Here is a 12,387-nt window from a genome sequence, read left to right as displayed (position 1 = left end):
ATACTGAAAGCTAGACAGAATCAGAATAAGAGATAAAAATCAAGTGAATGTGGAATAGACCCCTCTGTTTAGCTGAGAGAGTGTCTCCACAGAGGGTGATCAGCGCGGCCTCCACTGACCTGAGCAGGATAACACTGGTTTTCTCTCTAAAAGAAAGCAAGCTTAAAGGGTTAGTTCACCTAAAAATGAAAATTCTGTCATTAATTACTCACCCTCATACTGTTCCACACCCGTAAGACCTTCGTTAATCTTCAGAACACAAATTAAGATATTTTAGTTGAAATCCGATAGCTCCGTGAGGCCTGCATAGGGAGCAATGACATTTCCTCTCTCAAGATCCATAAAGATACTAAAAACATATTTAAATCGGTTCATATGAGTACAGGGATTCAATATTAATATTATAAAGCTACAAGAATATTTGTGGAGTGCCAAAAAAACAAAATAATGACTTATTTAGTGATGGCCGATTTCAAAACACTGCTTTATGAAGCATCGGAGCATAAATGAATCAGTGTGTCGAATCATGATTCAGATTGCATGTCAATCTGCCAACGGCTGAAATCATGTGACTTTGGCGCTCCGAACAGCAGATTCGATACACTGATTCATCTGTGCTCTGATGCTTCCTGAAGCAGTGTTTTGAAATCGAATTGAGATTAACGAAAGGTCTTAGGGTGTGGAACGGCATGAGGGTAAGTAATAAATGGCAGAATTTTCATTTTTTGGTGAACTAACCCTTTAAATTACATATGCATAAATACAAAAATAGACTATATAATGTTGAATCAGTAGTCACCCCTCACCTGTCAAACAGTTTAAAGAGAAGTCTGGAGGTTTGATCTGTGGCTTCAGTTCTGCCTGACCAGGAAGTTCATGTGAAATGCTCTGGAATAGTTCTTCTAGAAGCTGCTGTACATCTTCTTGAGCAAGACTAATCATTGGTTCCCCAGAACATAAAGTATTTAAAACTGGGCGCAAATCCTGCAGTGACACTAGGTGCACTGGAGTTTGAAAAATTGATACATAATAAGTGTATGAGAGTATGTAATGTTATATAAAAGCATCCTGCTGTGTTCACACAAAAAAGTTAAACACAGAAAAACTTACTCTGACATAGTTTTTGTAATGAGTGAAGCTTTAGAGCAGCTCGATACACTGCAGGACGAACCTCATTCAGCCCTTCTGTGGGAGCAATACAAGAAATAACACATGAACAGACCACAAAAGAGAGTGCTGACTGTAATTTAGTGCAAAACACAACAAGAAATTGATGGGATTTTGATTAATAAATGTACTTTTAAAAATATAATATAGCACTGACCTGAATTTGTATCAATATACATAAAAGAAGATACCCTCACAGAAAGAGATTCCATTGTAAACACACACATAATGTGTGTGTATATATATATATATTAATAATAACATTATTATTTACAGATCCTCCCTTTATTATTCTTACATACTTACACAAACATTTTTCTGCCTTTTTCATCCTGAATTAATGTAAAAAGGGACAAACTTATCAATGATATCCACATCCATAACAGTTCGCTGTTCAATAAAACCCTGCTTATGGAGACAAAAATTAAAATGTCATTGACTAACCATGTAAAACAAAAATGACTTTTATTACAATAGTGCTTAATTTAATTTTCAACTACATTGTTTTCTTTTTCTTCATTTTTTTTAAAATTAAAAAAAAATATTCATAGATTAACCTAGCATGGAAAATAACCTTGGCTAAATAGTCAGCATATCAAATGTAACCACGTTTTTTTTTTTTTTTTTTTTTTTTTTTTACTGAAAAAAACTGAATAAAAGAATAAAAAATAAAACTACTCATAGAAAATTTAGCTTGACCTCCTGAGGCAGACTGTCAACATTTTCCTAAAGGTTAGTAAATGTTTTTATTGACAATTTACACAAGTCGACCCAACATAAGGTTAGGCAACCCAGAATATCTGGCAACCCCACACTCAGTGCTGCAAACAGGGTTGCCAGGTTTTCACAACAAACCCCGCCCAAATGTTACTCAAAACTAGCCCAATCGCGTTTCAGGGGGTCTCCCAGTAAAAATCGCGTTCAGGGGGGTAAAATCCGCGTTTTGGTAGCGGTTTCCCTGGTAAAATTTGCATTACAGGGTCTAAATATCACGTTATTTGGGTCGCTTAAACCCGCGGAAATTAAAAGCAACCCGCGCCAAAACTGTTGAAGTGGCGGAAAAACCGCGGACTTGGCAACACTGCGAGGGAAACCATCATCTGACAACAAGGTCAGTGTTTTACTTTAAAATGTAAACGTAACATAACATAACTTCAAGCGTGTATGCTAATATTATTGCAAATTATATCGACGTTTGTACGTTTTGTATAAATGTGATTTAAGTGGTGCAGATAGCTGAGGTGTTGTATTAAAGGAAAAAAGCAAATCAAATATGAACCGCATATATTTGATTCGGTTCCTCAAAGAATCGTGAACCGAACGAAGTAATTTTAGTTATAAGTTACAAGTTATAATAAATGTCAAATAAGTATTATGTTTATATTTATAGCATATCTATATCGCACTGCGGATGAATCGATTGAAGGGCCATTCCACCGAATGGGTGACATTTGCTTGTTGTAACTCTTCAAAATTAAAACAATTTTTTTTTATAATCTTTTTTCAACACTGAATCTAATAATACACACATTTAACTGTTCAAAATGTTTATTGGTCAATCTCAGGCAACTTTATTTAATTTTTTACAAGGTTTCAAAGCAGAAGATGGATGCATGTTTTCTCAGTCCTGTTACCAAAACTCATGTGCTGTTTAAAAAGCATGTTTAAAAGCATGTCAATTAACGTTAATTCCTTTGTATTCACCTCAAGAAAGTGTTTATTTTGAAGAAATGGTTGGTTATTTGTTCAAATAATTTATATTTGTGTCAAAAAAAAAAAAATCACTTTATATTAAGGCAAGGTGTATTTTAATAAAAAATGCAAAACAATTTTTTTTCATTTAAAAGACAGAAGCTTCAAGCTTATAATTTTTGAAATAATTTAATTTAATTAACAATTGTGAAAATAATGGATCAAACAAAACTGATAAAAACAGTGGTTTAACTTTTTTTTTTTTAGAAAAATATATACATTTATTAACAGGAATAAACCCTGGGTAACAGGAATGAGTGTCCATACGTGTGTGCATGTGTGTTGAGAAAGAGAGTGTGTACACGGCCGTGTGTGCATGTGTGTGAGTGAGATTTCTGTGTTGAAGGGCTGTGCTGTGTGCTAGTAGTACATCACAGTGTAGGAGGTGGAAAGAGAAAGAAGGAGAGCGAGGAGAAGAGAGAGGGGGGAGAGGGAGGGAAGGAAAGACAAAAAAAAGGGTATGTTTCACTCCTTCCCTTGCAGCATGCCATGGGTGTGTGTTTCTGGCACCTGCATAGTATAGGTTCTCTCCATCTTCTACAAAAGATAAGAAAGAGAAAGACAAAAAGATTAAGTCACTTCGTGGTGGACTGGCTCCCTGCAAGTATGGCATTCACACTGTAAAAATAATCCTAAAAATCTACAATTTAAGTAATTTCAACTGTAAAACTCATGATACTGGTGAATAGTATTATAGCAACTAATATTCACACAATTAAATCAACAAAACAGATGACTCTACTCATTCCTGTTACTTTTACTCACTCCTGTTCCCTTCGATACTTCACTCGTACTGCGTATGGGGAAAAGGTCTCCTTTTTCCCCGTTACTGAAGCCTTTTTCAATAACGCAGTGTAACTGCATCGTCATTGGTTCACTCATAGACAAGTTGTTGAACCAATGACGGCGCGGCATAGCTGCGCGACCTATGGCGACAGAGCGCGAATATTCCCGCCGAAATGGGCGGGGTTTAGGGCTATATAAGCGGGCGTTTCGCCATAGGATTTCAGTTCTCTCTCCTTCAGCGACGACTTCACATCGCTCCTCGCTGATCTCCGCCTGAAGCCTTCACCACCTGGAAGAAGCTCGCCTGGAAAGAAGCTCTCGCCGCCGCCGAAGAGGCTCCCGCAGCGGACTGCTGAGCTCGCTGAGGAAGAAGCGCTGGCGCCCTCGTCGACTGCCACCTCGAGCGCCGTCTCGAGCCGCCCGCTTCCCGCTTCCGGCCGCCTGCCAGCCCGTCTCCTGCCGCCATCCGGCGTGCCTAAAAGAGCGATTTTCCCGCGGTTTATTGCCACTCTAAAAGAGCTTTCCAACAGCGGTTTTCACCGCTCTAGCGGCCCTCGCCGCTCTAAAAGAGCCCCTCAAACGCCGTTTTCACTCGTGTGGCACATGCAGAGCCCCTCTGCATGACGACGACGGACACGGTGAGTGCGTCGGCTGCCTGGGCAGACCCCATGCAGAGGCCGCTCTCCCGGGACCTCGTGTTCTCACATGAGTTTCGCCTCTCTGCGCTCGCGGATCGCCTTCTTCAGTGAAGGCGATCTCGCCGCTGCGCCCTCCCGTCTTCTTCCTCCCGCGAGCCGGCTAGGAAGAGACAGCGGGGCAGAGCGGCCCAGCGCATGGAGTTGGATGACGTCACGCCGGTTTCCCCGCGTGCCTCACCCTCTCCCCCGAGAGAGCGGTCCCCCATCCTGTTCTCCCGCCCTGAGCTGCGTCCCTCGGCAGATGCGAGCGACCTCATCTCTTTTGGCGGTTCTGAGGACGAGCCGCTTGATGACTTCATGTCTCTCGCGGCCTCTGAAACCGAAGGTTGGGCCGGTTATTCTGACCCCGCCCGCCTTCCCTCGCTGGAGCCCATTGACTGCAAGCCGGGTATGGATGCTGAGCTCTTCCGCATCCTCTCGAAAGCAGTAGAGGTTTTGGACCTCGAATGGGCTCCGCCAGAGGAGCCATCACGGAGCAGGCTCGATGAGTGGTTCCTGCCGGGTTCCCGCCAGGCCCTTCGTCGACGCGCCGCACCGTTTTTCCCAGAGGTTCACAACGAGCTGATGAAGTCGTGGCGCGCCCCGTATTCTGCCCGCCTATGTACTACACATTATTCAGCTCTCACCTCTGTGGATGGCTCTGAAGAGAAGGGTTACGAGCATCTACCACCCCTGGACGAAGCGGTGGCGGCTCACCTCTGTCCCCCACGGCTGTGGGTTGGAAAACTAAGAGGGCCCTTCCATCCAAGCCCTGCAGGACCACTTCTGCCCTGGCTGGCAGAGCATATATGTCCGCGGGCCAGGCTGCCTCAGCGCTGCACACCATGGCTATTCTCCAGGTGTTTCAAGCGAAGCTCCTCCGTTCTCTGGATGAGTCCGGCGTCGATGCACCTGCTTTCCGTGACCTCCGCAGCGCCACTGACTTAGCCCTGCGTGCCACAAAGGCCACAGCTCAGGCCATTGGACGATCCATGGCCAGCCTGGTCGTGCTTGAGCGCCATTTGTGGCTCAACCTGACCGAGATTAAGGAGATGGACAAGACGGCCTTTTTGGATGCCCCGGTCTCTCCTTCTGGTCTCTTCGGGCCAGCAGTAGAGGGCTTTACGGAGCGTTTTACTGCAGCACAAAAGTCGTCTCAGGCTATGCGACACTTCCTGCCTAAACGCTCTAGCTCCACGTCTGCTTCCAGCCGCCCCAAGTCTGCGCCGGCTCAGCAGAACAAACCTGCCCCCTCTACCTCTCAGGCAGCACCACCCAAGGAACAGCGCCATCGTAAGCCCTCCTTCCCGAGGCAACGTCAGGGACCCCGGCCTAAGATTCGCTGGACCCGGCCTCCTAAGCCCTCCTGAGTTTTAGGAAAGAGGATGGGGCAAAGTCTCGCCACGGCCGGACCACCCCAAAAGCTCTTTCGTTCCACCCCCCTCCGCCTCGTTCAGCTCCAGGCGTGGGAGATATGTTCAGTGTTGTGCTAACTGGGCCCAGTGCTGCGTCCATGCAAAACGCCATTCTTATGGCGAACACTATGAATATTCTACCTTCTCTAAGAAAGAGCGAAGTTCCTCTTCCACTCTCTCCGGTGCACGGGCCCCCGATTGGCGGCCTGTCACCCGATACCATTCAGCCCCTTGTCACGCGGGCCGAGGCCTGGCGGGCCATCCCCGGAGTGTCAAGCTGGGTTCTGGGAACCATAAGTCGAGGCTACTCGCTTCAGTTCGCCCGAAGGCCCCCGTGCTTCAGCGGGGTGCTTCAGACTTCAGTCAACACGGACGACGTTCATGTCCTCCGAGCCGAAGTCATGTCTCTTCTGAGGAAAGGAGCTATAGAAATAGTCTCCCCCTCAGAGAGCAATTCGGGGTTCTACAGCCGTTATTTTCTAGTTCCCAAAAAAGATGGCGGTCTCAGACCCATCTTAGATCTCAGGCTCTTGAACCTCTCCCTCATTTGACGGAAGTTCAAGATGCTAACGCTGAAGCAGATCCTCGCGCAGGTTTGCCCCGGGGACTGGTTCTGCTCGCTGGACCTGAAAGATGCATACTTTCACATCCAGATAGCCCCCATCACAGGCGATTCTTGAGATTCGCGTTCGAGGGTGTGGCTTACCAATATACGGTCCTTCCATTCGGACTGTCCCTAGCTCCTCGCACTTTTACCAAGTGCATGAACACGGCGCTTTCCCCACTGAGACAGATGGGAATCCGGGTTCTCAATTACCTCAACGACTGGCTCATCCTAGCCCAGTCACGAGCCGAGCTGGAGCATCTCAGATCCGAGTTACTCAGCCACTTGGAGTGCCTGGGTCTCAGGGTCAACTTTGCCAAGAGCTCACTGCTCCCCAGCCAGCGTATAACGTTCCTGGGTGCGGTTTTCGACTCAGTCCGTATGACGGCTGTAGTCTCTCCAGAGCGCGCTCTGGCTATTCAGCAGCTCGCGGCATCGGTCAGGAACAGAGCCTATTTCCCTCTGAAGTTTTTCCAGAGGATGCTAGGGCTGATGGCTTCCGCCTCCCCGGTTCTGCAGCTCGGCCTTCTTCGGATGCGGCCTCTGCAGTACTGGTTGAAGTTCCGGGTCCCTCCTCACGCCTGGCGGCACGGCCGCCTGCGACTCAGGGTCAATCAGGCCTGTTTGGCAGCTCTGAAACCCTGGATGAACCCTGTATGGTTCAGCCAAGGGGTACCCCTACAGGCGGTGTCCAGAAGGACGGTGCTCTCAATGGCCAGGCTGCCTCAGCGCTGCACACCATGGCTATTCTCCAGGTGTTTCAAGCGAAGCTCCTCCGTTCTCTGGATGAGTCCGGCGTCGATGCACCTGCCTTCCGTGACCTCCGCAGCGCCACTGACTTAGCCCTGCGTGCCACAAAGGCCACAGCTCAGGCCATTGGGCGATCCATGGCCGGCCTGGTCGTGCTTGAGCACCATTTGTGGCTCAACCTGACCGAGATTAAGGAGATGGACAAGACGGCCTTTTTGGATGCCCCGGTCTCTCCTCTCCCTCATGAGACGGAAGTTCAAGATGCTAACGCTGAAGCAGATCCTCGCGCAGGTTTGCCCCGGGGACTGGTTCTGCTCGCTGGACTAAAAGATGCATACTTTCACATCCAGATAGCCCCCCATCACAGGCGATTCTTGAGATTCGCGTTCGAGGGTGTGGCTTACCAATATACGGTCCTTCCATTCGGGCTGTCCCTAGCTCCTCGCACTTTTACCAAGTGCATGAACGCGGCGCTTTCCCCACTGAGACAGATGGGATTCCGGGTTCTCAATTACCTCGACGACTGGTTCATCCTAGCCCAGTCACGAGCCGAGCTGGAGCATCACAGATCCGTGTTACTCAGCCACTTGGAGTGCCTGGGTCTCAGGGTCAACTTTGCCAAGAGCTCACTGCTCCCCAGCCAGCGTATAACGTTCCTAGGTGCGGTTTTCGACTCAGTCCGTATGACAGCTGTAGTCTCTCCAGAGCGCGCTCTGGCCATTCAGCAGCTCGCGGCATCGGTCAGAAACAGAGCCTATTTCCCTCTGAAGTTTTTCCAGAGGATGCTAGGGCTCATGGCTTCCGCCTCCCCGGTTCTGCAGCTCGGCCTTCTTCGGATGCGGCCTCTGCAGTACTGGTTGAAGTTCCGGGTCCCTCCTCACGCCTGGCGGCACGGCTGCCTGCGTCTCAGGGTCAATCAGGCCTGTTTGGCAGCTCTGAAACCCTGGATGAACCCTGTATGGTTCAGCCAAGGGGTACCCCTACAGGCGGTGTCCAGAAGGACGGTGCTCTCAACGGATGCGTCCAACACAGGTTGGGGCGCTCTTTGCGAGGGCAGACCGGCCTTCGGCTTGTGGTCTCACAAGGAATGCCATCTGCACATCAACTGCCTCGAGATGTTGGCAGTGATTCGAGCCCTTCATGCATTCCAGGCACACCTGACAGGGCGCCACGTTTTAGTCCAGTCGGACAGCATGACGGTGGTGTCATACATAAATCACAAGGGCGGTCTTTCGTCCAGCCGCTTATGCGCTCTGGCGAAGTGTCTTCTGGAATGGGCATCACCGAGGTTTCAGTCGCTCAGGGCGACTCACATACCTGGGAGAACAAACTTGGGAGCAGACATGCTATCTCGGAGCAATGTCCCCTCAGACGAGTGGATGCTCCACCCCCAGACGGATCTGGGTCGCACCCCTTCAACGCTCAAAGTTTACGTAGCAGCCATCGCAGCGTTTCACGCTCCTATCGCTGGCCAGTCAGTGGGACGAAACAACCTCGTGGTGCATTTCTTGAGAGGTTCTAGGCGATTAAATCCTCCTCGTCCTCTCACTGTTCCCACCTGGGACCTCTCTTTGGTCCTCAGAGCTCTTAAAGGGCCTCCCTTTGAGCCACTGCGTTCAGCTGACCTCAGGCCCCTGACACTCAAAACCGCTCTGCTACTTGCACTAGCATCGGTTAAGCGAGTTGGCGACTTGCAGGCCCTCTCCGTGAGCCCTGCATGCCTTGAGTTCAGGCCCAACGACTCCAAAGTCGTTTTGAAACCTAGGCATGGCTACGTCCCTAAGGTACTCTCGACTCCATTCAGAGCACAGGTCATTTCCCTCTCAGCGCTTCCTCCCTCGTCGGACGAGCGAGAGCTGGAACTACTCTGCCCTGTCAGGGCATTAAGGACCTACGTTGATCGATCACAGCCTTTTCGGCAATCTGATCAGCTCTTTATCTGCTTTGGTGGCCGCACCAAAGGGTCTTCGGTCTCAAAGCAACGTCTTTTGCGTTGGATAGTCGACGCTATTGCTCTTTGTTACTCCTCTATGGGCCTCGACTGCCCCATAGGAGTTAGAGCTCACTCTACTAGAGGAATGGCTTCCTCTTGGGCCTGGTCTAGTGGAGTTTCGATTAAAGACATCTGTGAGGCGGCCGGCTGGTCCTCGCCGTCCACTTTTGTCAGATTTTATCATTTGGACGTCCCGAACTTACAAGCTCGGGTCCTCTCAGTATGATCCAGCGGCCTCTATCGAGCTCCGCTTCATGCCACTCTGGGAGTTAACTCCCTTTTTGTAGTGTAACGAGGGTTCGACGGCTCCGGCCTTCTCGCTTGTCCTCTGGTTCCCTCACGGTGCCCAAGACAAGTCCAGACGTTCCCTGCCGTGGCACGGCGCGGTTGAATTTGTTCCCCATACGCAGTACGAGTGAAGTATCGAAAGGGAACGTACTCGGTTACTAACGTAACCTCGGTTCCCTGAGATACGGAACGAGTACTGCGTTACATGCCGTGCCACGAGGCTGCGGCTTCAGTGTCGTCGCTTCAGTCGAATTACCTGAAATCCTATGGCGAAATGCCCGCTTATATAGCCCTAAACCCCGCCCATTTCGGCGGGAATATTCGCGCGCTCTGTCGCCATAGGCCGCGCAGCTATGCCGCGCCGTCATTGGTTCAACAACTTGTCTATGAGTGAACCAATGATGATGCAGTTACACTGCGTTATTGAAAGAGGCTTCAGTAACGGGGAAAAAGGAGACCTTTCCCCATACGCAGTACTCGTTCCGTATCTCAGGGAACCGAGGTTACGTTAGTAACAGAGTACGGTATCGGTGCCGATTCTGAGCTCATGTACTTGTACTCGTAAAATTCCTCCAATATTTAAAACCGATACTTCTGGTGATGTAATTGGCAGAAACTTTCAGTGCATAGAGTGACCAGCAGGTGGCAGCATAACACCCTCAAAAATGGCATTGACAGAAATGCACGAGATATGGCTATGTTGGTCCGTGTATCTTTTGGTCATTCGTTTTTTGATATAATAATGAAATCGGAAAATGAAAAACGGCACCTTTTTAGTTTTTCATTTTTTTCAAACAAAACGAAAAACAAGAATTTGGCTTGCCGTTTTTCATTTTCCGATTTCATTATTAAATCAAAAAATGAATGACCAAAAGATACACGGACCCTATGTTTCTCTTTGCAAGACATGCAAAAACATGCTTGAACAATAGACACATAAGGTGATGATACAATGAAAAACTTTGAGCAATGTTGCCAGGCAATGTCGCCGAGCGATGATGCTTGGGCACTTTCCCATTGAGAATGGGAAACAAATATCAATCTAAAGTATCCAGGTAGAAATTTGTTGCCCATTCTCAATGGGAAAGTGCCCAAGCATCATTGCTTGGCGAGATTGCCTGTCAACATTTGAAGTAATTTGAGGACAAAATGGGACTCTTTTTTGTTCATTAACGATGTTACTTTGGTTTGGTATTGGACTGGAAATATGTTTGAGCTTTGACATCTTTGTGACAAGAAGATAAAAATGATTTTTTATAATATCTTTTTAGTTACTGTTGTTAATAATTATAAGCAAGCTTGCCTAAAATCATTAGTCTAACTGTGTAGTGTTTGAAAAACTATCACATTGCAAAAAAGTACAGGTATCGGAATTGGTATCGGTGAATACCAGAAACAAAATATCGGTACTCGTTCTCGTGGTATCGGTGGATCCCTAATTATCAATTGTGTATAATTTTTTTCAGGATTTTTTGATGAATAGAAAGTTCAAAAGAACGTCTAGGTTACTAGTGTAACCCCCGTTCCCAGAAGGAGGGAACGGAGACGTTACGTCGATACTGACGTAATGGGGTCTCGCTAGGGAGCCCAATCACCTCCAAGGATACAAAACAAGCCAATGGGAATTGGCCTGTGAGATTTACATGCCGGGCCCCTCCCCCGGCATCCGGGTATAAATAGGGCTGGCATACTCACCTTCATTCATATTTTTGCTGAGGAGCCGAGACAGGTATCTGGCCGCTCAGCGGTGGCTCAAAGCTATGGCAGGGGAACGTAACGTCTCCGTTCCCTCCTTCTGGGAACGGGGGTTACACTAGTAACCTAGACGTTCCATTCAGTCAGTCACGTTCGACGTTACGTCGATACTGACGTAATGGGGTCCCGTGGAAAACGCCATAGCAACTAAACCACGTTACGAGTGTTAGGGAGGCAGGTGCTGGCAGGACGATTGAGCTCGCCCGGGATGTAGGAGGCGCGCAGCGACCTGAGTCGGCGCTGACTCCACAGGAGGAGATGGCGGGCGAGTTGCGACATGCGACGGAAGCGTAGACCACCCTGATGGTTGATGTACGCTACAGTCGATGTGTTGTCCGTCCGGTCCAGTACATGCTTGCCCTGCAACAGCGGTCGAAACCGGCGCAGCGCAAGGAGTACTGCCAGCAACTCGAGGCAGTTGATATGCCAATGGCGATGGGGTCCTGTCCAGGAGCCCGACGCCGACTGGCCACTGCATATGGCACCCCAGCCGGTGGTGGAGGCATCTGTTGTGACAACAACATGCCTGTACACTTGTACTAGGGGCACCCCGGCCCGTAGAAAAGCAAGGTCCGACCACGGGCTGAATGTGCGGCGACACTCCGGTGTGATGACCACACGGAGTGAGCCGCGGTGCCATGCCCACCTCGGGACTCGGTCGTGAAGCCAGTGCTGGAGCGGTCTCATATGGAGCAATCCGAGCGGCGTGACCGCGGCTGCGGATGCCATATGCCCCAGGAGCCTCTGAAATTGTTTCAGTGGGACCGCTGTTTTCCGCGAGAACGAGTTCAGGCAGTTCAGCACCGACTGTGCACGCTCGTTGGTGAGACGCGCTGTCATGTTGACCGAGTCCAGCTCCACACCGAGAAAAGAGATGCTCTGCACGGGGCAGAGCTTGCTCTTTTCCCAGTTGACCCGAAGCCCCAACTGGCTGAGGTGACTGAGCACCAGGTCCCTGTGTTCGCACAACTGCTCTCGGGACTGGGCCAGAATGAGCCAGTCGTCGAGGTAGTTGAGAACACGAACGCCCACTTCCCTGAGCGGGGCAAGGGCCCCCTCTACGACTTTGGTAAAGACGCGAGGAGACAGGGACAGCCCAAAGGGTAGGACCTTGTACTGATATGCCCGCCCCTCGAACGCAAACCGTAGGAACGGTCTGTGTCGAGGGAGGATCGAGACATGAAAGTACGCGTCCTTCAG

The 12,387-nt window shown here is 49.1% G+C and overlaps 1 pseudogene; it reads right to left on the bottom strand.

Moving 5' to 3' along the window:
- Positions 1 to 10: 10 nt before the first annotated feature.
- LOC125269408 lies at positions 11 to 1,379 on the bottom strand (annotated as a pseudogene).
- Between the last annotated feature and the right edge of the window lie 11,008 nt (positions 1,380 to 12,387).

This window comes from Megalobrama amblycephala, linkage group LG5 (assembly GCF_018812025.1).
Source record: "Megalobrama amblycephala isolate DHTTF-2021 linkage group LG5, ASM1881202v1, whole genome shotgun sequence".
Lineage (NCBI taxonomy): Eukaryota > Metazoa > Chordata > Actinopteri > Cypriniformes > Xenocyprididae > Megalobrama > Megalobrama amblycephala.
This window is presented reverse-complemented; position numbering and strand designations above follow the sequence as displayed.